The sequence below is a fragment of the Saccopteryx leptura genome, chromosome 2 (assembly GCF_036850995.1).
Source record: "Saccopteryx leptura isolate mSacLep1 chromosome 2, mSacLep1_pri_phased_curated, whole genome shotgun sequence".
Taxonomy (NCBI): Eukaryota; Metazoa; Chordata; class Mammalia; order Chiroptera; family Emballonuridae; genus Saccopteryx; species Saccopteryx leptura.
In genome coordinates this window covers 72125053-72150778 of record NC_089504.1, presented here as the reverse complement: position 1 = coordinate 72150778, position 25726 = coordinate 72125053, and the positions used below count along the sequence as shown (strand labels likewise).

General features: G+C 41.2%; 1 pseudogene; it reads right to left on the bottom strand.

Moving 5' to 3' along the window:
- Positions 1 to 3180: 3180 nt before the first annotated feature.
- LOC136393023 (SERPINE1 mRNA-binding protein 1-like) lies at positions 3181 to 4572 on the bottom strand (annotated as a pseudogene).
- Positions 4573 to 25726: the final 21154 nt, after the last annotated feature.

Below are 25726 nucleotides of genomic sequence, written 5' to 3'. Positions count from 1 at the left end.
ACCTTAGTTGTTCATTGATTGCTTTCTCATATATGTGCCTTGACCGTGGGCCTTCAGCAGACTGAGAAACCCCTTGTTTGAGCCAGCGACCTTGGGTCCAAGCTGGTGAGCTTTTTGCTCAAGCCAGATGAGCCCGTGCTTAAGCTGGCGACCTTGGGGTCTCAAACCTGGGTCCTTCCGCATCCCAGTCCGATGCTCTATCCACTGCGCCACCACCCAGTCAGGCCAAAAGTTATATAAATTTTGTTAATCTTTTCACAGAGCCAGCTTTTGGTTTTACTAATATTTTCTATTTTTTTATTCTTTCATTTATTTACTTGCAGTTCTTTATTTTCCCTTCTCACTTTGGGCTTGTGTGTTCTTCTTTCTAGTAAGGTAAGATTGTTTATTTTAATTTTTGCTTTTTCCTGAAGTGTGCTTGTATTTCTATGAATTTCCCTCTTAGAACTGCTTTTACTGTGCTTGAATAGATTTTGGGCCATTGTATCATTTTTATTTTTTCAAGGAATCTTTTGATTTTTTTTAATGTTGTGTAGCCTTTATGTATTCCTGTGTTTTTTAGTTTTCTTCTTGTAATTTATTTTTAGTTTCTTACCATTGTGATCAGAGGAAAAGTGAAATGATTTTAAACCTTCTTATATTTATTAAGACTTGTGTTGTGGCCTAACATATTGTATATCCTATAAAATGTTTCATGTGCCCTTGAAAAGACAGTACATTCTGCTGCTTTTGGGTGAGATCTCCTTAAATTGTCAATTAAGTCTATCTAGTCTAATATGTCATTTTAGGTTGCTGTTTCTTGTTGAGTTTGTTTGGATCATCTCTCCATTGACTTCAATGGGGTGTTAAATTCCATTACTATGACTATATAACTGTTGATCTATCCATTTACGTGCACCATTATTTCTTTATATTTTTAGGTGCTACTATGTGTCGATGTTTATAAGAGTTGGATCAATCCCTTTTTCATCATGAAACATCCTTTTGATGTTTCCTGACAGCCCTTGTTTTAAAGCCCATTATATCTGAGATAATTATCACTAACTCAGCTTTACTTTTATTTTTATTTGCATGAAATATTTTTTCTTATTCCTTTACTTTCAGTATATATCTTTTGATCTGAAGTGGATCTTTTCTAGGCTGCATATGTATGAGTCTTGCTTTTTATCCATTCAGCCACCAATGTATTTGATTGGACCATTTAGTCTATTTACTTTTTAAAGTTATAATTGCTAGGTATATAGTTATTGCCATTTTGTTAACTGTTTTTTGAATGCTTTTATAATTCTTTCTTTGTTTCTTTCTTTCATATTTCTATTTTCTTATTTCTTGCATATCTAATTAATTTTGTGTTGTGGTTATTATGTGTTTCATCTATACCAATCTATATACAATAGACTATTGTTTAAATTCAAATATGTTCTAAAATCACTATAATTTTTACTCCTCCCATCCACGTTTATGTTTCTGTCATTATTTTTTACTTCTTTTCTTTTTGTGTGTGTATTCCAAATTTTATGGTTGAAATTGTACATGATTTTCTATATTTGCCTTTTATTTATTTTATTCTTAGGTGGAAAGAGGTGAGAGAGTGAGGCAGACTCCCAGTTGCTCCCAGACCAGAATGCACCTGACAATTCCATCTAGGGCTGATGCTCTCTGTACAGAGCTATTTTTAGTAACTGAGGCTGATGTGCTACAACTGAACTTTCCTCAGCACCTGGGACAGTGCTTGAACCAATCAAGCCACTGACTGTGGGTGGGTAAGAGGGAGAGAAGAGGAAGATTGAGGTGGGAGAAGCAGATTGACACTTCTCCTGTGTGCCCTGACTGGAAATCGAACCCAAGACATCCATATGCCAGTCTGATGCTCTATCCACTGAGCAAACTGGCCAGAGCTACCTTTAATTTTTGAACTAGTTTTATACTTGGTTGATCCACTTCTTTTACTAAATGGTAGAATGTGTCAGAGAGAATTTTTTTCTTTCCTACATTTTCTTATTTATATATTTGATCTTCCCTACCCCCAATTTGAAGAAGTCCCTTTAACATTTCTTGGTTAGTGGTGGTTTAGTGGTGAAGTTCTGGTTTAGTGGTGAAGAACTCCTGTAGCTTTTTTCTGTCTGTGAAATGCTTTATCTCTCCCTTGATTCTAAATGACAGCTTTGCTGGTTAGAATGATTGTGAGTTTATGCTATTCTTTTCAATACTTTAAATTAGTGGTCCCCAACCTTTTCTGGGCCATAGACTGGTTTAATGTCAGAAAATATTTTCATGGACTGTCCTTTAGGGTGGGACGGATAAATGTATCACGTGACTGAGACAAGCATCAAGAGTGAGTCTTAGATGGATGTAACGGAGGGAATCTGGTTATTTTTTAAAAATAAAACATCATTCAGACTTAAATGTAAATAAAATGGAAATAATGTAAGTTATTTATTTTTTCTCTGCGGACCGGTACCAAATGGCCCATGGACCAGGGGTTGGGGACCACTGCCTTAAATATTTCATGCCAATCCTTTGGGCTGCAAAATTTCTATTAAGAAATCAGCTGATAGTCTCACAGGGGTACTTGTAGGTAACTATTTTTCTCTTGATACATTTAAGATTCCCTTTGTCTTTTGTCTTTGGCATTTTAATTGTAATGTGTCTTGGTATGGCCCTCTTTAGGTTTGTATTGTTTGTGACTCTGCACTTTCTGGACTTTTATGTTTATTTACTTTACCAATTTAGGAAAATTTTCAGTCATTATTTTTCCAGATACATTTCCAGTTTCTTGTTCTCTTCTGATTCTGGTTCCACAATGTTGTTACATTTGATGTTGTTTCAGAGGTCTCTAACTATCCTCATGTTATTGGATTATTTATTTATTTACTTATTTATATTTCTGTTCTTATAGAGTGCTTTCTGCTACCTTGTTTCTCAGATCACTGGTTTGATCATCGGCTTTATCTAATATGCTGTTGATTTCCTCTAATGCATTTATTTCTGACTGGTTATTATTATTATTTTTTAAACTGGTACACATGTTCACACCTATATTTCAAGTTTGGAAATGCATATTTTCAAGCAGCAATACAAAATATTCATGAAGGATGCATAATCTCTGAAAATTATGAAAACATCCCTGCTACCAATATGTTTCTAAATACAAAACACTACCAATATTGTTACTTACTTCTGTGTAGCGAGATAAGTTCATTTTCAAAACAGGTAAAATTCAGTCTGTAGGTGTGAATGGTATGAATGACAGTCTTTTTTTTTTTTTTTTTTGATTTCTTAGTTGGTTGGGATCCTTAAGCATGCAAAATCTCAGAGAAGTAGGGTCCACAAAGGAACCATGGTTGTCTTTTGCCATCCAGTTAAGCCAGGGCTGGGAATGCCTCTGGGTCATCTACATCAGGAGCAGAAGCACTTGACTTGTCAGTCCTGCTGCCATGATTTGGATATCCACCTCGCCCACGGCCACCTCGTCCTCCCCTGCCACCACGTCCTGGGCCGCCAAGGTCTCCAAAATTGATCTCCAGTTGAGACGTTATATCATTTGCTGGCTTCCGGAAATGATGGTCCATAACCGAATCTTCAGCATGAGCCTCTTCACTCTTTGACTTATGAAGAATAAATCCCTTCTTCCACTGCCCATCAGCACCTTATTTGGTTTTCGAATATTAAATTCTACTTTTGCCCGATCCTTATTTTGAATAGCCTTCCACTCATCCAAAATAATTTCTTTTGGACCCTCTTCTTTTACTTCTTCAACTTCATTCTCCTTATTTTCAGTGTCTGCAACTGGATGTTCTTCACCTTCAGGTGTTTCCTCAGTCACATTTGACTGCTCCAAGTCAGTTAATTCATCTTTGACAGTTCCCCAGTTGTGAGATTCGCTACCTCCACATTTGTCCTCATGCTTCAGGCCACTGTAATGTGAAAAAGAAGATCTATCACTTCCACTATGCCTATCAAATTCACGTTTTCCATGAGAATCAAATCCATCTCCTCGGCCCATTCCATGTCCACGGCCTCCTCGACCTCTCCCAAGACCACCATGGCCTCGGATAGGCTGGTCAATAATTGGTCCATCAACTGAAAATTCTCCTCCTTCACCCTTTTCTTCGAGTGGCTTTTCAAACCGTCGTTCACGAGGTGGTCGCCTTTCTGGTCTCCTATCAATTATTTTCCCTTCACCCTGAAGTTGTTGATCAGGTAGGTCTTCTTCCAACACATCTTATTCCTTCTTTCTTAAGCACCACAGGCGGCTGCGCCTCTTCTTTCTTGTCAGCCACGCCAACGTTAGACCGCAGCGGGTTCTTGCGATCTTTCTGGGACTCGACGCAGCTGTTTACCTGCCGCACTGGAGCTGGTCTGGGCCGCGGCCTGAGCTGCGCTCTTGGCCCCGGGACCCCCAACGCCGCCCCCGCCGGTTTCTTTTTTCTTGTTCTCTGCTGCCTTCAACACCTCGAAGGGGTCCGATTCGTCGTCAAATAACTGGTCGAATCGGTTGGTGACCACGCAGCCGAAGCCTGCCTGTAAACGCCCAGGCATGATGGTGGCTCGGCGGCGCGTTCCTCCACGGATTGCAGCGGGCCGCGCTGAGCCGGGAGCGCCTGCTTCAGCTCTTCCCACAAGATGGCCGGGCTGCCTGACTGGTTATTTTTTAATTTTTTTAAATGTTTTCTGTAGTTGTTGAAGTTTGTACTGAGTTCATTTTATCTTCCTCTAAATTCACTGAGCTTTCTTATAACCAATGTTTTGTAGTCTGTAGCTGGTGGATTTCTTGTCTTCACTTTGTTTAGTTGTTTTTCTGGAGTTTGTTCTTTTTCATTTGGGACACATTTGTCTTCACATTTTGGCTGACTCTCTGTTTGTTGCTATACTAGGTAGATCTGCAGTGTCAATCAGTCTTGACAGAATGGCCTTATGTAGTAGGTATCCGATGAGGCTTAGTGTCCACCTGAGCTTGGTGTTTCATGGGTGGCCCTTGTTGGTTGTGTGCCCTTCTGTTGTAGTTAAACTTTGATTGTTGTCAGCGCATCATTTTTTTTTTCACCCATAGACTGACTAGCTGTGAGGGCTTGCCATGATTACCATGGACAAGCAGTTCTGTGGGAAGTGACTCCACTAAACAGGAGTTGCTTTATTTAATGAGGCTCTGGGGTCAGTCTAATCTGATCTTTGGGTTTGTCATTTATAAAGCTTGTTGGGAGGTATTCTGGTGTGATCTGAAGCCAGACACCAGGTATATTTGTTCTGGAATCTCTTGGAAGGGGCTCTGGTACAGACAAACATCAGCTTCCTTCTGTGCCAGGTTTGGAGTTACCAGATGGAGCTAAGTAAGCGAACTATAGCTGGTTAAAGTGCTTGTGCTGTTTTGGAGGTTCATGAGAGAGACTGTTTTAAACCAAGACAGCTGCCACTAGTGCTGTGCTTAGAACCCTTTGGTGGTTTATACAGTGTGAGTTAAATCCACTTGCCAGTTGTGCCAAGTTTGTGGCCATGACATTAAGGCTACCTTCCATGAACCTCAGCTCATGCCAGCCTTGGAGCCGCTTGATAGAATTTACAATGCACATCAGAAGGGTCACTGCAAGTTAGTGGGGTGAGGTCCCAGGGAATCACCAGGGTAAGGCAAATAGTGTTAGTCTGGTTAATGGAGAGCTCAGGTTAGGTGTTCATCTGAGCCTACCCGTTGAGTAAGAGAAATGCTCTACAAAGGAACAATGGCCCCATTAGCACTTTTGTCTTTAGAGAGTGCCACCCTGATTTTATCTCCTCCAGCCCTCACATTGACGCTAGTCAATTCTGTTACTACCTGTATATCCATGGTGCTCTTTGAGTTGGTGTTTCTACTTTGGAGACCAAGCGAGTCTGTGTGAGTTTATATACAGGTCCCTAAAGAGAAATGCCTTAGGTCTCTGCAGCCCTTAGATGCAATCCCTGCTGGTTTTCACAGACAGATACTATGTGGACTTCTCTTCCCAGCACTGGTGCCCTAGGCTGGGAATCTCAGTGTGAGATTGAGAACCCTTGCTCCTCAGGGGGATGTCTGCAGTCAAGATATTCCTCTAACATCTAAAATTTCCTTCTGACTTAATAATTACTGTTTCACTGTTTTCTAGTTTGCAGTGATAATTGGTGAAATAACTTTCAAAATTAACTTATTTTTGTGACATCTGTATGCATAAATTAATTCATTTATCTGTCTGTCATTGCTTTTATTTATTTATTTATTTTATTGATTTTAATTTGTTGTGTTTACATAGTTAAAGTGTACCCCAGAATATATCTCTACCTCCCCTCCATTTTTCTCCTTGATATCCCCTTTGCCCCTCCCCCCACAGCCTTTCCCCTTTTCCTTCATAATTTACTATCCTGCCCTCTATATCTCTGTGTTATGCTTATATACTTTCATTAATGTCTTTTCTTTCTTTGATCCCCTCCTCTCTTCCCCCTTCCCTCTGGACTTTTTGACCCTTTCTCTGCCTCTCTTCTGTTCCTCAGTTCTCATTGTTCATTGGATTCCTCATATGAGTAAAGTCATATGATATTTTATTTTTTCTCTTTCTGCCTTATTTTGCTTAGCATAATAGACTGCAGGTCCATCCATGTTGTTGCAAAGGGTAAGATTTCCTTCTTTCTCATCGCCCCATAGTATTACATTGTGTATATATACCACTGCTTTTTGATCCATTTGTCTACTGATGGACACCTGGGCTGTTTCCAGATCTTGGCTATTGTAAACAATACTGCAATAAACATTGGGGGTGCATTTATTCTTTTGAATCGGTGATTTGTTATTCTTAGAATATATTCCTAGAAGTGGGATAGCTGAGTCAAAAGGCAGTTCTATTTTTAATTTTTTGAGGAATCTCCATATTGTTTTCCACAGTGGCTGCTCCAGTATACATTTCTACCAGCAGTGCAGAAGGGTTCCCTTTTCTCCGCATCCTCGCCAGCACTTGTTATGTGTTGTTTTGTTAATGAGCTCCATTCTGACAGGTGTAAGATGCTATCTCATTGTTTTTAATTTACATTTCTCTAATGATTAGTGATGTTGAACATATTTTCATATGCCCATTGGCCATCTATATGTCCTCTTTATTTTTATTTTTTTGTATTTTTCCGAAGTTGGAAACGGGAGGCAGTCAGACAGACTCCCGCATGCGCCCGACCAGGATCCACCTGGCATGCCCACCAGGGGGCAATGCTCTGCCCATCTTGGGGCATCGTTCTGCCACAATCAGAGCCATTCTAGCGCCTGAGGCAGAAGCCACAGAGCCATCCTCAGCGCCCGGGCAAACTTTGCTCCAGTGGAGCCTTAGCTGCAGGAGGGGAAGAGAAAGACAGAGAGGAAGGAGAGAGGGAGGGGTGGAGAAGCAGATGGGCACTTCTCCTGTGTGCCCTGGCCAGGGATCAAACCCAGGACTTGTGCACGCCAGGCCGATGCTCTACCACTGAGCCAACCAGCCAGGGCCTATACGTTCTCTTTAGAGAAGTGTCTATTCAGTTCTCTTGCTCAATTTTTTTAAATTTTTTTTCATTTATTCATTTTGAGAGGAGAGAGAGAGAGTGAGAGAGTTAGAGAGAGAGAGAGAGAGAGAAGGGGGGAGGAGCAGGAAGCTTCAACTCCCATATGTGCCTTAGACCAGACAAGTTCAGGGTATTGAACCGGCAACCTCAGCATTCCAGGTCGATGCTTTATCCACTGTGCCACCACAGGTCAGGCTTTTGCTCAATTTTTGATTGGATTGTTTACTTTCCTGGTGTTGACTTTAACAAGTTCTTTGTAGATTTTGGTTATTAACCCCTTTTGAACGTGTTGGTGAATATGTTCTTCCATTATGTGGGTTGTCTTTTTATTTTATTCATGTTGTCTTTTGCTGTGTAAAACCTTTTTAGTTTGATATATCCTCATTTGTTCATCCTGTCCTTTATTTCACTTACCCATGGAGTTAAATCAGCAAATATATTGCTGTGAGACATGTCGGAGAGCTTACTGTCTATGTTTTTTTTTCCAAGATGATCATGGTTTCATGACTTACTTTCAAGTTTTTTATCCATTTTGAGTTTATTTTTGTGAATTGTGTAAGTTGGTGGTCTAGTTTCATTTTTTTTTACATGTATTTGTCCAGTTTTCCCAGCACCATTTGTTAAAGAGACTGTCTTTACTCCATTGTATGCTCTTACCTCCTTTGTTGAATATCAGTTGACCATAAAGATGTGAGTTTATTTCTGGTTTCTCTATTCTGTTCCATTGATCTGTATGCCTGTTCTTATGCATTGCTTTTAAAATTCTCTGTTTACCTGTGATAATCTGGCAATTCCCTGGTAAATGTTTAGATGAAAATCATTTTTTATTCATTCTTATCAGCAGTGATGAAACTATTAGAACTAAAGAGTCATATATATTCAACTCTTAGAGCTCTTGCTATTTACATATTATATAATTTAATTGATGCAATAACAGTTAAAATTAGGTATTTCCTTCATTTCACATATGGAAAAATTGAGTTTCTAGATCTTTCTCGTGGCTATAGTCAGGAAAGAACACATTGTGTATAGAAAAGGTCAATGCCACAAATTTGAGTGAGTCCTATAATTGACTCTTCATTCTTTAAAATAAAATATATATATTTTTTACATTGGAAAGTGTACTTCTGCTTTAAAATTTAAAAATAATGTGTACTTATAAACTATAAGGCTGGGAAAATTATTATAAATTTAGTATGATTGTCAATCTAAAAAAAAAAAAACTTTGGGTAAGAATGCTTGTTGGCTATCACTGTGCACAGGTGCTAGCTAACCAAAGCTCACAGACATTATAGGAAGTTGGAGAAACAAATTTCATAAAGTATACAGAAAGCAAACAAGTTAGCAGTCAAGAACATAGCCTAGGTTATGCCAAATGAGTTATTATATCATTGGTTCTGCCATCACTAAGGAACTGCCACAATGAGCAACACCCTCACCTAGATACTTATCACTGCAGCCATCCTTTTCTCATTCTCAATCTTAATCAGAATGCTTTCGGTCCTTCAACTATCAAGTGTGGTATTAACTATCGATGTTTCCTAGATTTTCTTTAGCAGGTTGAGTGAATTGCCATCTATTTACTCCTACTTTACAGGGACTTGTTTTTAGGATTTTATGTTGAATTTTCGAGTGTGTTTTCCTTCTATAAGGAGATGTTTATATGAATTTTAATTTTCAGTTTGTTAATATGATAAATTATATTGATTTGTTAAAATGTTAAATCTAAACCTGCATTCTTGGTATTAAACTTTACTTATGATGTGTTATCCTTTCCATATATTGCTGGATTCAATTTGCTAAAATTTTGTGTCTGCAGGTATTAGTCTGTAGTCTTCTCTCCTTTTAAATTTTTGTGTAAAACCTTTTTAGTTTGATATAGTCTCATTTGTTCATCCTGTCCTTCATTTCACTCATTTGGCACTCTAAAACCACTTTCAGAGTAAACTTTACCTCAAATCTTCAAACTTTTGATTCTGATCAGCATAATTAGAAGTTTATTCATTTTATTGGCATTATCAAAGTAATAACTTTGGTTTTATTGATTTTCTCCATTGATTGCTTTTAAATTGATTTTTTCTTTTATCTTTGATATTGTGTTTATGTTACATAGAGTATAATTTGTTCTTCTTTTAGTTTCTTAAGGTCGATGTTGAGGTCACTGATTTAAGACCTTTCTTTTTTCCTAGTAGATATCTGTAATTCTATAACTATATCCCCATACATTGCGTTAGTGATATGGTACTCCTGTAATTGATATGTTGTTGAGGAGTCCAAGTTCTGGTTAAAAACCTGATGTCATTTAAATATAAAAACACAATAAAAACCAAACTCATACAACAAGAGAGTCAAACAGTAGTTGACATGTGCTTGGGGAGATGGAAATACAATGTTGGTCAAGGGGACAGACTCACAGTTATAATATGAATGAGTCTAGGGTTCGTTTTTTTTGTTTGTTTGTTTGTGTTTTTTTTTGTTGTATTTTTCTGAAGCTGGAAACAGGGAGGCAGTCAGACAGACTCCCGCATGTGCCCGACCGGGATCCACCCGGCACGCCCATCAGGGGGCGATGTTCTGCCCATCCGGGGCTTCGCTCTGTCGCGACCAGAGCCACTCTAGCGCCTGGGGCAGAGGCCGAGGAGCCATCCCCAGCACCCAGGCCATCTTTTGCTCCAGTGGAGCCTTGGCTGCGGGAGGGGAAGAGAGAGACAGAGAGGAAGGAGAGGGGGAGGGGTTGAGAAGCAAATGGGTGCCTCTCCTGTGTGCCCTGGCCGGGAATCGAACCCGGGACTTCCGCACGCCAGGCCAACGCTCTACCACTGAGCCAACTGGCCAGGGCCGAGTCTAGGGTTCTAATGTACAAATGATGACTATAATTAATAGTACTGTATTGTATACCATAAAAAAGTAACTATGTGAGAAGATAAATGTGTTATGTAACTTGATTGTGTTAATCGTATCACAATATGTACATGTATCAAATCATCACATTGTATATCTTAAATCATGTTGTACTACCTAAATATATACAATCTTTCTTTGTAAATTTTACCTCAGTAAGCTGATAAAAACACATTTATGTGTGATTGTATTAGGCCCAACCATAGACAATTACAAAGAGTTTCTCTAGCAGGTCCTGTGGGGACAGTTGACTTCCCCACTTCAGATTTGGTGTAGAGCTAGTGCACTGCAGTCTCAGAAGGGAATGTCAGCCAAGGTCTCAAGCTCCTCTCTATGCCATATTTACATTTCTCATTCAGGAAACTTCATTCCTAAGACTCTTTATCTGTGGCATTGGACTGAAGACTCCTTTAGTTACCTCCCAAAGTCTCTTTACCGGGAAATAACGGGGAAATTATAAAGACATTCTTTTCTCACTGTGACTCAGTGCCTAGTACTTTTCCACATCTAGCCCTTCTCTCATTTTCCTCCTAAGCCCAGTGAGCATAAAACTGTGAGGACATTTTATTCAGGAAAACCTCAAAAGTGAGATGACACCAGGTTTTCACTGATCCACTTAAGTCCAACCAGGGAGTGCACTATTACACGAGGGGAATAGTAGCTTCTTCTGGTTTTAGTCTCTTACTTACAACCATCCAGGAAAGTGAATAAAGGCTGAATTCAATTCATTCATATATAGTTAGTTGCTTTAATTGGCTACTTCAACATGTGGCAACTCAGCTGTCTATCTCTATCTCTTTCTCCCTCTTCTCAGCATTTCAGGTTGTACTTTATCCACTGCGCCACCACAGGTCAGACCACACATTTTTAAATAACTCATGGGTCAAAGAATAAATCAAATGGTAAGTTAGAAAATAGTTTGAACTGGCTGTAAGTAAATGACAACTGTCAGGAAATTTGATGAGATGGAATAGAGGGAGAGGGAGGAAGTCTATGTTGATTTTGTAAGCTGCAACTTATTTCATTTATTAGTTCTAACAGTTTTTAGTGATCTTTTGGGTTTTCTACATATAAGTTCATGTCATCTATGAACAGAGATAATTTTACTTCTTCCTTTCAGATATAGGTTACTTTTTTATCTTATTTTTATTAATTTTAATGCAGTGACATTGATAAATCAGGGTACATATGTTCCGAGAAAACATCTCCAGATTATTTTGACCTTTGATTATGCTGCATACCCCTCACTCAAAGTCAAATCATCCTCCATCACCTTCTGTTTTTTTTTGTGCCCCTACCCTCCCTCCACCCCCTCCCTCTCCTTCGTCGCCCCCTCCCCACCCCTCCACCCCACTCCCTGTTACCATCACATTCTTGTCCATGTCTCTGAGTCTCATTTTTATGTCCCATCTATGCATGGATTCATATACTTCTTAGTTTTTTCTGATTTACTTATTTCACTCCGTATAATGTTATCAGGGTCCATCCATGTTATTGTAAATGATTCGATGTCATCATTTCTTATGGCTGAGTAGTATTCCATAGTATATATGTACCAAAGCTTTTTAATCCACTCGTCCTCTGATGGACACTTGGGCTGTTTCCAGATCTTCGCTATTGTGAACAATGCTGCTATAAACATGGGGGTGCATTTCTCCTTTTGGAACCGTTCTATGGTGTCCTTGGGGTATATTCCTAAAAGTGGGATAGCTGGATCAAAAGGCAGTTCGATTTTCAGTTTTTTGAGGAATATCCATACTGTTTTCCACAGTGGCTGCACCAGTCTTCATTCCCACCAGCATTTTTCTTTTTCTTATCTAATTGTTCTGGCTCAGACTTTCAGTAGTGTTTTGAATGGATAGAAATGCTAAGAGTGGGCATACCCGTCTGATTATTGATCTTAGAGGAAAAGATTTTAACTTTTCACCATTGAATAAGGTGTTAGAGGTTTATTATATATGACCTGTATGCTGAGGAACATTTCTTCTATACCTACTTCGTTGAACATTTTTCTCAGGAAAGAAAGTTGTATTTTGTAAAATGCTTTTGCTGTATCTATTGATTTAATCATATGATTTTTATGTTTTATTCTATATTATAGAGTACCAAATTTATTAATTCATGTGTGTTGAATAATCCTTGCACCCAAATATAAATCCCACTTGATCATGGTGGATGATTATTTTAATATGCTGTTGAATTGGTTTTGCTAATCATTTGGTGAGAATTTTTATTTATTTATTTATTTACTATTTATTTATTTATTTAATATTTTATTTTTTTTTCACCCAAAGTCAAATTGTCTTCCATCACCTTCTATCTGGTTTTCTTTGTGCCTCTCCCCTCCCCCCTCTCCCTCCCTCTCATTCTCTCCCCCACCTGGTAACCACCATACTCTTGTCCATGTCTTTTAGTCTCGTTTTTATGTCCCACCTATGTATGGAATCATGCAGTTCTTAGTTTTTTCTGATTTACTTATTTTACTCCATATAATGTTATCAAGATCTATCCATGTTGTTGTAAATGATCCGATGTCATCATTTCTTATGGCTGAGTAGTATTCCATAGTGTATATGTGCCACATCTTCTTTATCCAGTCATCTATTGACAGGCTTTTTGGTTGTTTCCATGTCTTGGCCACTGTGAACAATGATGCAATAAACATGGGGCTGCATGTTTCTTTACATACCAATGTCTTTGAGTTTTGGGGGTATTTACCCAGTAGAGGATATATTTGTCTATTTTCTGTTCTTGTTGTGTCACTCTCTGGCTTCAATACCAGGGTAGTGTTAGCCTCCTAAAATAAGATTGAGATTGTTTCTTTTCTTCCATTTTTTGGAACAATTGAAAAGAATTGGTGTCAATTCTTCTTTAAAAGTTTGGCAAAATTCACTAGTGATATTATCATGTCCCAGATTTTTCAGTCTAAGATGGTTTTGATTGTTGAATATCTTTTTAGATGTTTTTCTTCTCTTCTTAGTTAATATGGCCAAAAGTTTATTAAGTTTGTTAGACTTTTCAGAAAACCAGCTTTTAGTTACATTGCTTTTTCTCAATTGTTTTTCTGGTTTCTCTTTCATGTATTCCTGCTCTTTGTTATTTCCTTTCTTCTGCTAATTTTATGCTTCATTTGTTCTTTTTATAGTTTATTGAGGTTTAAAGTGAGTTTATTTGAGATTGTTTCTGGGTTTATAAAAATATTTTATTAATTCATTTTTAGAGAGAGAGGGAGAAGAGAGGGGAGAGCAGGAAGCATCAACTCCATATGTGCCTTGACCAGACAAGTCCAGGGCTTCGAACCTGCAACCTCAGCATTCCAGGTCCATGCTTTATCCACTGAGCCAGCACAGGTCAGGCCCATTTCTGTTTCATAATGTATCATAATAAACTTTTTTCTCAGAACTACTTCTGTAACATCCCATAGATTTTAATATGCTGTTCTTCCATTTTTGTTTGATTCAAGATTTTTTATTTTTTATTTTTTTTGTGAGAGGAGGGGAGGCAGAGACATACTCCCTCATGCCCCCTGACCAGGATCCACTTGGCAAGCCCACTAGGGGGTGATACTCTGCCCATCTGGAGCATTGATCCGTTGTTCAGCAACCAAGCTCATTTTAGTGCCAGAGGCAGAGGCCACAGAGCTCTCCTCAGCACATGGGTCCAACTCGCTCCAATCGAGCCATGGCTGCAGGAGAGAAAGAGAGAGAAGTAAGAGGGGGTGTAGAAGTAGATGGGCACCTTTCCTGTGTGCCCTGACCGGGAATCAAACCTGGGACATCCACATGCCATGCCAACATCTACCACTAAGACAAATACAGAGCAATTCAAGATATTTATTGATTTACCTTTGACCAGTTAGCTGTTTAAGACCATGTTGTTTAATCTTTACATATTTGTGAATATCTCAGCTTTTCTATTCTTAATGATTTTTAGATTTATACTGTTGTGATCAGAGAACTTAGTTGAGGTCATTGCAGCATCATTAAATTTGCTAAGAGGTGTTGTGTGACCTCTCATGTGATCTATCATGGACACTGTTCTGTGTATACTTGAGAAAAGTTTGTATTCTGCTGCTCTTGGGTAAAATGTTCTATATGTCTGTTAAGTTTATTGATTTAAAATGTCATTTAGATCCATTATTTTTCTATTGTTGTTCTAGCTAGATGATCTATCCATTGTTGAAAGTAGGGTTGAAGATCCCTACTATTATTGCATTGCTATTTATTTCTCTCTTCATGTCTGTTAATGATTATTTAATATATTCAGGTCCTCTAATAATGACTACATATATTTATAATTGTTATAGCCTACTGATGAATTGAGCCCTTAATAATTATATAATCACAGTCTTTGTCTCTTATTAATTTGTGACTTAAAATATATTTTGTTTAAATAGCTATAGCTACCCTATGCTCTTTTGGCTTCCATTTGCTTGATATATATAATCTGTTTTACTTTATGCCTGAGAGTGTGTTAACTCTTAAATAAGTCTCTTGTTGGCATCATATTGATGGGTATTGCTTACTTTTTTATACAGTAGGTCACTCTGTGTCTATTAATTGGACAATTTAAACGACTTCTGTTGAAAGTAATTATTAATAGTCAAGACTTATATTGCCATTTTAAAATTACTTTCTAATTGTTTCTGCTTCATAGTTTCTTTCTTCCTCTCTGGCCATCTTTCTTTGTAAATTGAAATATTTTGAAGTAGTTTGCTTTGATTCTTTTCTCTTTATTATTTGTGTATTATGTTGTGAATGTCCCAATATTTATCTCTTTATATTGTGTCTATTAATATAACATTGTAGCCTATATGTTTCAGCTTTAAGAACTTTCTTTACTAGTTTTTTAGAGTAGGTCAAATGAATATAATTTATCTAAGAAGGAATCTATCCATTTCTGAATGATAACTCTGCTAGGTAGAGTATTTTTGGTTGACAATTTGATTTATTTTTTTGAGCCCTTTGACTATATCATCCCACTCTCCTGGCCTGTAATGTTTCCATGAGAAATCTGCTCATAGCTTTATTTGGATTTCCTTGAATGTGATGACTCTTTCTCTCTTGCTGTTTTTTTTTTTTCTCTTTTTTTTAGAGCTTAATTTACAGCTTTGTGCCATTTATCAATGGGGATATATTCTAAGAAATAAATTTTTAAGCAATTTTATAATTTCCAAACATCATATTGTACTTACACAAACCTATTTGGTATAACCTATAGCTGTAATTATATATTCTGTATTGCTATACAACAGGTTTGTTTGCACTAGCATCACCACAAATAAATTAGTAATATGTTGTGCTATGACGTTAGAATAGCTATACCACCACTAGGTGATAAGAATCTTTCAGCACCATTATACACTTTCATAAACATGGTCCATTATTGGCCAAACTCTTGTTATGTGGCACATGATTGTTTAATGTTTTTGGTGCCTTTTCTTTAGGTTAAATGTATTGGGGAATCTTTGAGCTAGCTGTACCTGATTGACCATATCTCTCCTAAAATTAGGAAATTTTTATCCATTATTTTGTTAAGTTTTCTGTCCCTTTCTCCCTCTCTTTTCCTTGTGGGACTCTCATAGCTGGATTTATACTTTTCATTGTGTTGAAAAGATCACAGGCATTTCATTCTTCTTCATGCTAATTGGTTCTCCTCTGATTGTATAATATCAAGGAGTCTGTCTTCAGATCACACATTCTCTCTTTATCTAAGTAAGCCTACTTTTGAAAGTCTATTGCATTTTTTAACGTCATTCATTGTGTTCTTCCAGAATTTTGGGGTTTTTTATGATTTCTATTTCTTTGTTGAATTTCTTATTTTGTTTTGTTTTCCTAATTTCATTGATTTGTCTCTGTGTTCTCTTGAATCTCTGAGTGTCTTTAAAGTAATTATTTTAAATTCCCTTTTAGAGAATTCAAAAATCTCCCTATCTTTGGGGTTATATACTAGAGTATTATTGTGGTCCTTTGGTGGTGTCACATTTCCTTGCTTTTTCATGTTTCTAATGGGTTTTCATTGATAACTGTGCATTTAAAGGCTCAGTCTTTTCATCTTTTTGAACTAACTTCAATAGGGAAAGGTGTTCAGTGGAGGTGGCTGTACAGAAACTGGCTAAATAGAACACTTTATTGTTGATTTCTTGAAAGACACAGTGGTATAGTCTCTGTGCCATTCCACTGGCTGAAATTGATGTTGACCAGACTGTGGGAGTCTTCTTTGACCAAGGCTACAGAAAACTTGCATGGGGGAAGTGCAGATAGGGGTATTGAATCTTTGGAGGCTGAAGCTGCTGGAGTCTTCTTGTTCTCCCTCTTTTTGATTTTCTATTTTTGTCTCTGGGTGGAAGTTAGAGTTAAGGGGATTCTTCCTGTTGTCTGGTCTGATATGATAACACTCAGAGACCTCAGAGTAGTATTTGAGCCAGTGTTCTAGAATCAGTTGCATGTGGAAGTACCATAGTACCAGGGTGACAAGTGTGCTTACTGTGCCTGAAGCACTGGTGTCCAGGGTATGGTTGTTTGTAGCTATCTCATGAAATAAGCACCTGGGTCTCAGGGACTCACTGCTGTGACTTCAGCTGGTGAGGAAAATGCAGCAGTGGCACAGGCCCCGGGATTACAAGGTATAGCTATGGCCTAGACTCGGGGGTCATTACTAGCACAGCCTGGGCATGGTGGCTCAAATTCTCAACTCTGATCACTGAAGACAGTCATTGGATAGCAGCCACATGATGCTGGTGGTGGGACATTAAAGCCACATATCAATAACTGAGGAGCTGGAACAGCATGGGCAGCATGACCCTGGCAAAAAAAAATCAGAACTATGACCTACTGGGGTGAGGCTCAGGGCAGTGGTAACCTGGTCCCAGTATTAATGCTTCAGAGCCTCAATGTGCCACGGGTACAGTCCTCAGGGTAGCAGCAGTACCCTGGCAATGCTGTGTTAGAATTGATACCTGGAATGTGAGGGGCGGGGTTTAAGTGTAGCAAGAGCTCATCTCAGCATTGACAGTTGAGCATTGATCTACAGTGAAAGTGTGGAGCTCAAGGAAACATCAGCCTCCTGGTGATGGCTACTCAGAGCTCTACCTGGAAATCAGTGGTGGTGGTGTTAGGGTGAGGGCAGAGCAGTAGAGCCCCGATAATGCTGGTCAAAGCAAGATTTGGGACTCAGGGAGTAGAGCTCAGAGCAAAAACGACAGCCCTGGCAATGAAGATTTAAATCTTAATCCTGGCATCTGGTGGGTGCAGCTAAATGGGTTGGTAGCTAACTAGCCCTTCTCTTTATATTGTATCAGTAGGATTCTGGCACAACTCTGAAAATTAAGGCATAATTTGATATAGAAAGAACAGAGATGTGTGTGGTGGGAAGAATGGAGTGGCATCAACCATTTCTGATCTCTTGCATCAGAGATTTTTTAGAACCCCTTCCCTTTGCCCATTCCCCAGTCTTTTCTACATATTATTTTCAGAAGGGTACCAAATTCCTACTCCCAACTATAATAGTACTGGAAAAAGAATCATTTACAATTCCTGGGATTTCTTTTTAAGTTGGATAATGGAAAATTTGTCTGGACATGTTTGAAGTTTAGTCAAATTTGAGCGTTTGCTGTAGCTGTTATTTAAATATTCTTCTGTATCAGTATCTGTACTAGATGTCATTTAATCTGCTGAAAACCATGCAATGTGAAAAGAATTAGCCATGCTTCACAAATACACATTGAGACAAAGAATTTCAGTTACTTGCCAAAAGTCATACAAAGTATGATGTGTATGGATGAAGAAGTGTTAATCTGTAATGATAAAATAATATTAAAAACTTTGGGTCCCTTTATGGTGACAGAGTAAATGGACATTCCAACTGCTACCTCCTAGGACCAAATTGGATTACAACTTAATGTAAGAACAGTCATCTTGAAAATTCTGCTTAGCATTTGTATATCTTTTTTGGAAAAATGCCTTTTCAAGTCTTTTGCACAGTTTTTATTGGAATTATGTCATCTTTCTAGTTATATAAATTTTATATGTTAATTAGTAAAATTTAAAAATGCTAATGCCCTTTTTACTTGTTAATAATTAACAAAAATACACTAATGATATGATTGGGACATTGAATAGAATATAAATTTTTATCAACTATATGTTAATCATAATTTTTAATTTAAAAAAATGCAGTATCAACTCTTATCAAGTCACCAGAGCTTTAAAGTGTAACCAGCTATAGGGCAATACAAGGTCTGCCCAGGAAAGTCCATAGTTACCATGCAGGTGCATACTTGAGTACAGACTACTCCACAGGGCACTGCTTGGCAGAGTGGGCCACAGAGAGTCGGGAGGGTGAGGCTAGTGCATTTCCCAGGCTGATGTAATATGGAGAGGGATATTTGACCCAGGAAATGTGGCATCAGTGGGCAGTATGAGAGATGGATTCAGCATGGGTTCCTTGGTAGCTGTCCCTCCAGCCCTCTCCCTGTATGACGCCAGTCAGCTCTGAGCTGCTGTCTCTCTGCCAAAGCCAGGGATGAGTGAAGGCAAGTGAATTCTTTTTCATTAGCCCTTTGAGAGGATACTCTTTCTGGTGGGTGGAAACCCCACTACTTTCATTGCCAGATGTTTTGTGAGCACCTCCTCCTAGCTCTGGTGCAGTGGGCAGGGGAGCCCAGTGTGCGATTGAGACCCCTGATTCCTCAGGTAACCTTAGCAGATGAGATACTCCTGTGGATCCTCTACTGCTGCTTGTGGGTGCAGGGCCAGTGTTTTTTTGTTTCTGTCCTTCATAACTCACTGGATGTGGCTTCTTATATAATCCTTGGTTATAAGACTTCTGTTAAGCAAGTCTTCCTTTGGTTATTCAGGTTGATTGTTTTGAAATTTAGCTGTCTCTTTTATTTGGTCCTGGGAAGAGGTGGGTGTAACTTCCACATATTCCACTGCCATCTTGCACCCCCAGGCTTGGAATATCTCTGTAGTGAAGTGTCTGTCCACAGCTTATGCCCATTTTTGAATTGGGTTGCTTGTTTTCCTGATATTGAGGTTTTAGAATCTTTTTAAAAAATTTATGTATAATAGTTGGATACTAGTTCTTTATCAAATCTGTGTCTTGAATACACGTCTTCTGAGTTGTGGCTTATATCAAATTTGATTAGAATGCTGACATCCACAAAACACTCCCTCCATCTTCCCTCTCTCCTGCTCCTCTACCATCAATGACCTCTGTCTCTTTCCCTAGGGAGACTGAAAGTCAGCACCTGGTGACCTATGTTCTCTGCTTAGGGTTGCGGTGAGTCCCATTTCTGGGGAAACAGAAGGTGATGGTGGACTCACCTGGCAGCCTCACACCAAGTGGACTCCACCTGACCTGAATTTGAATGAGATGAGCTCTCTCACCCTCATCCCCACTGAACTGAGCCCCATTCACAAAAGTGGAATGTGCAGGATACGTGGGCTGGGGGCTGGCCCAGGGTTGGGGCAGAGCTCAGTGCTAGAGGACCTCTGTGGTTTGGCTGTTGTAGTCTACCCCAATCCTTGGGCCTGATGCTCTGACCTTCTGGCACTTTCTGTGAGGCCATTTAAATGGTTCCTTCTGGTTATACAAGCTCAAGTGGGACCTGCTGTTGCAACTGAGAACTTCACCTGAATATAGCACATTCATGGTGGTCCCTGTGACTGGCTGAGCCTCCTTGGGCCTGATTTCCTTATAGAGAAGATATGGATCCAAAGTTGAAGGGAGAGGGAGAGGCCAGAAAGCGCAGGCCTACATCCTCCAGGGTCATGGACGGCAGGGCCAGACTGCTCAGCTCAGTGGAATTTTGGAGAAGGGTGGGATTGGTGTGGGCTTGGGACTGGAGTGGGTGGTGGGACATGGGACAGGGCACAGGCAGGATAAACGGGACCTTCCGGCTTGGCATGTCACTCCTAGGTACTTTCTATTCTTCCACTCCCAGAATGTCCTCCTAACTCTTGCCCAGTGGTCTCAGTCCCATTTCTCACCTGGTCCCCAGATCTCCCAAACAAGGCTCAAACTGGACATGGTGATGTTGGATATAGAGAACTGCCCCCAAAACTTTAAAATCAAGTTTACATTAGACCGAGAATTTCCTCTTCCAGAGACTTGTCCCAACTAAATCTGATTTATGGATGCAAACGTCCATTATGCACAGTGATGGGAGTGAAAATTCAGAACTGGCTCGTGTTCTCCAGCAGGGGCTTTGGAACTTCTGATGTGAGGACACAGGAAATGCCAAGGAAGGGGAGGACTGACTGTCACTGTCAACAGTAGGAAAATGAGGGTCAGGAAGGCACACTCCCGGGAATCCTCCTCACTCAACACCCACAAGTGCACACACATACACACAGGTGTGAACATGCACAGTCACCCACACATGCACATGAGTGTGGGAACACAGGAACACATGTGCACATGCTGATGCAATGTGCACACACAGGGAAAGGACTGGAACGGTGAGCACCCCCTGTCAGTGCTCTCCTCCCTGGAAGGACTTTGTTCTTTACTTGATTCTGAATTGCTTTAGAATTCATTATTGTGCTATAATAAACTTTTATTTTTATGTCATAAATCCTTTAAATAATGTACTTTACTCCATAGATGAGGGATAAATGATGAACAGTGAATACATGATTTTAATATGTTTAGAACTATCAAAGTCACACATGCAATATTAAATGTATAGATATCACCTCAAGGAGAAGATAAGTGATTTGCAGGTCCTGCTCCAGAGGTGACCATCATGAGTGGCTTGGTGGCTCTCTCTCAGGCTTCACCTTTCTCATTCTGTCTCTCTGTGTCAGCCACAGCCTCATTTTCCCATATTTGTGTCTGCCTGTTGAAATCACATGTCTGTGGTCTAACAGGTGGGATCCCAGATACAGATATTTAGCCCATGTGTCTCACATGAGAGAACCCCTAACATTCTGATCTGTTGGCATGTGGAGGCCCCTGCACCCACTTTAGTGGCTGCTCAGCTTCCCTCTCCCTGTGGGCCAGGATGGGTGGATCCCATCCCTCTCCATGGACACTGTTTATTTCAATTCCTGGCTATTTCATCAGTGCTCTGATGGGTAGTCCCCAAAATATAAGTTGAACAATTGTGCAAGAATTTCTGGGAGTCACCTCCTAGGATGGGCACTGTCAGGTGAAGGTGAGCACTGGAGGGACTTGGATGAGTCCTGCACACTCCCTCCCAGAGGAGGGGCCTTGCTCTCTTCTCCCCAGGGCTTCTGCTGGGGCCTCTGCTTCCTCACTTTGTCCCCAGAGCTGGTCATCACCAGACCAGAAGCCTGCCAGTCTGATGGTGACAGGGCTCTCTCTCCTGTCTTTACAGTACACATGTCCCCATCATGTCAGGTATCTCTGATGTGCACTGATGTGTGCACTGACTCTTGTTGGAAGTGCAGAAGTTTGTCCTCTGTCCCTTTTGAAAACACTGATATTCGAGAGTTTTCTGCATCATAGGGATGTTAAACCTCTCTCTGTCCTCAGTTTGTGAGAAATGCTTTCCAGCTTGTGGTGTGTCTTTTCAGATTTCTGCATTTTTGTTGTATTTGTTTTGGGCACAGGAAGAGCCAGCCATTGCCTGACTGACTTCTTACCCTTAGCACAGTGGTCTCTATCCCGCGATTTATGGACACACTTACCTAAAAGGCTTTTTACTATCTGGTTTCTAATCCCCTTGGGGTTTCCCTTTCCAATAACAAAAATGTTATTTTAGATAAAAAAATTAACAAAAGCATTTGAGTAGACACAAAAAGACACCTACTGTAAGATTCCAATTACAGGAAACATCCAGAATAGGTTAGGAGCAGAGATTGAAGCAGAGGAGGGGTGGCCAGGGTCAGGAGGGGTGGAGCGTGAGTACTATTGGTGCAGGGTTTCTTTTTAAGGTGATGGAACATTGTTAGGTAGTGGTAGTGATACACAGGATTATAAATGTACCTCATGCTCAAAAATGACACAATTTAAAATGTAATCAATAAGTTATAATTCTAATTTAACTACATCCTAATGTGACCAATACGAAGGGAAAGGAACAAAGTAAACATTTCTTCAAGGAGCTCAGGAGGTAAAGCAACACACATTTGAAATAGCCGTTGAGCATTAAGGAGGTCTACAGCTAGCCCTGAGCCATTTTCCACGGAGGGAGCCCCCTGTCTGGCTGGAGCCAGGGCAGTTTCTGGGGAGGGTACTTCAGGCCTGGCCGGCGGGGCCTCCTCAGGGAGCTCCTGAGACAGGGCACAGGCTGGCCCCGGCCCCTGAGCTGCCGCTGGGGCGACCATGGGAGGAGGCCCGGCTGTGGGAGGGGGCCCGGCTGTGGGAGGGGGCCCGGCGGTGGGAGGGGGCCCGGCTGTGGGAGGGGGCCCGGCGGTGGGAGGGGGCCCGGCGGTGGGAGGGGGACAGGCCTCCTGATCTGGAGCAACCTCCGGGTCCGCTGCTGGGTCTGGCTCCTCGGGTATTGAAGAGAGAACAGCGGGCTCTGCGTCCTGGGCTGGGGTGGGAGTTGCGAGAAGAGAAACAGTCACCTACGTACTTGCATTTCCATGTGTCCCCCTCAAGGACAGAAGACCCCAGAGCCTTCCAGAGAAGCTTCAGCCCAGGACCCACCACTGGATGTCCTCCCCACAGGCAGTCTGAGGCCAGTCTGCTCCTGGCCAGCCTCTAGGGGTGTTCCCTGTGTGTCTGTCACTGACCCCTCCCCATAAGCTCCCCACCTCCAACCGCCCCCCCACCCCCACATTCTCACCCTTTGGCTCTAAGTCCCTGGGCTCCATGTCCTTGGGCTCCAGGTCCTCTGGGCCGGCTCTCTTCACTTGGGCAGGCTGCTGCAGGGTGAAGTCAGAAATTGTGAGTTGCCTGTGGAGCCTGGGCAGCTGCTTTGGTCACTCATGGGCCCTGTTCCCTAGACCCCAGGTGGCCACCCTCATGTCCAGCCTGCTCTGGCCCTGGGTGGTGTGGCCCTCCTGCCCCTCACTGGTGGAGACAGGATGGGGGTTTCCACTGACCAGCTACTCCCGCCGTGTTCTGTGTTATGATGGACAGTGACAGTGACCAGCAGCTGGTCCAGGGACTTCAAGCCCTGCCTGGCCCTAGTCGCTGCTGCTTCTGCCCACTGGACATTCCGCTCTTCGATCAGGCCCAGTCCTGTGTCTGCACAGACCTCGCCCAGGGGAAGGACGTTCCCCTCCAGGGCTCAGAATAAACCGCTGGCAGAAGGTGCTGTCCACTGCAGGCCCCCAGTCAGCCCTGACCTGGGTGTAAACATGACAGACCCCCCCAGGATTCTGACAGCGCCCTCCACTCCTGCCTGTTCTTGGCTGGGTAGGTCCTCCCCACATGAACCCCTGTGCTACACACACACACACACACACACACACACACACACACACTGGGGGAAAATAAGGATGTCCAAATGGGATCAGAGTGGTGGCCTGGCCCAAACAGAACCACGCCAAGCCTCCCTGTGTTACCTCTGGGTCCCGCCGTGAAAAGGGCCACAGGCGTCTGGACTGAGTGCGGACCCAGCGACGGCAGCGGCTGAACATGCTATCACCGTGGCTTTTTTGAGGGCCACAGCCTTGTGAGCGGGGAAGACAACAAGAGAACATCCTATCTCTCTGAATGTCTCTAGTCAAATGAGCTGGCTGGGGTCTGTTTTAGAATGTGGCTGTTTGGTTGCCAGGTTCCAACTGCTGGGCTCTGTCGTCAGGAAGTGAGATCACTGCTCATGTCAGGAAGTGAAGTCACAGCTCTTGTCTGAGGAGATGCTTGAGGGTAGGGGACCCAAGAGGAGAGGACTCCATAACTCATCTACCAGGGTTCACAAGCACCTCACAATTTCTAACTCCAACTTGGAGCACTGTACCCACATTATCTAAAGAGGACCAAATGACCCAACAAGACAGAGCCCAATAGAGAAAAAGAGAAGGAGAAGGAGGTAGGGTGGGATTGAGGACAGAGACCATACAAGCTTATGATCAGTGCTAGACATACAGGGAGCACCACCAGACTCTGGGCAAGAGCGCAGACTGGCCTCAGACTACCCATCTGCTGGACTGCCGGCAGGGAGGAGTCCTGTGGTGGGTCCCGGCTGTGGCTGCTCTAGAAGGCTCTGCCTGTGTTGTTTTTTTTTTGGAGGGGGTAGGTCACATGGAAAGTCAGACAGGTGGGTGATCTTTTCTCCTTTCCCAACTCCAGCACCAGCCCAGGAGGCGGAGCTGGCTCCTGCTTCAACACCTGTCAGACAGCCTGAGGAGTCAGATCCAGGAGCAGACATGGTGGCCGCTCCAGACCTGGCACGATGCTGACCTCTGACAAACTTGCCTCCCCCAGCAGCAGCCCCAGCTGTAGTTCTGGAGCCTGTGCAGCATCTCATGACCTAACTGTGGCCCTTACACCCCTGCCTGAAGGACCCTCCCTACCCTCTCTCTGGGTCCTGCCGGGGGTAGGGGCAGCCTGGAGAAAGTTCCTCAGGGTCAAGTCTAGAGCTGCTGTTGAACCTGCGCTCCCTCTCCCATCAGAAGCTATTTTTACCTTCCGTCTTTGACCTTTTCCTTTTATTTTCTGAAGTTATGTTTTTCTTTTCTCCATACCATGATTCAGTATTTTATTCTTTTATTGTTATTATTTGGGGTTTAGGTTTTTTAAAATTTTTCTTTTATTCCTTTTTTATCCCTTATTTTTATTTATTTTTATGGCATGATTCATTTTAAGTAATAAATAAAAATTATTATTTATATATTAAACTTAGCATGAAGTTAATTCATGATACTGTGGAAGCATAAACTATACTATCTAATCACAGAATGTTCTATCACCCCAAAAAGAAACCCTGTACCAAAAGTACTCTCTCCACACTCCTCCTGCCCCTGGCAAACCCTGTACTGCTTTCTGTCTCTGTTCCTTTACCTATTGTGGATGTTTCCTATAAATGGAATCTTATTATAGGTGTCTTTCTGTGTCTGCTCACATATTCTTCTTTACATCTAATAAAGCATTTTTGCTACTTGAAAGGGAAATCCCAGAAGGATTAGACATCAGATGTAAAAGAAGAAATCCTTCTACTGTGGTGGGATTCAGCTAGTTTGCACCAGTTTGGTAGAGATAATACCTAATATTTCGTTGAGTTTGGTGAACTAGTTGTTAAAATAGCATTTGTAATCAGGGTTCTCTCTAAGGTGGGTGGCTGACTACCTTAGATGTGGGAATTACAAATTTATATTCCTTCCTCTTTTTTAATGTTCATCTGTGCAACAGCATATTCTAAGTGCCTGTGGTAATGTTC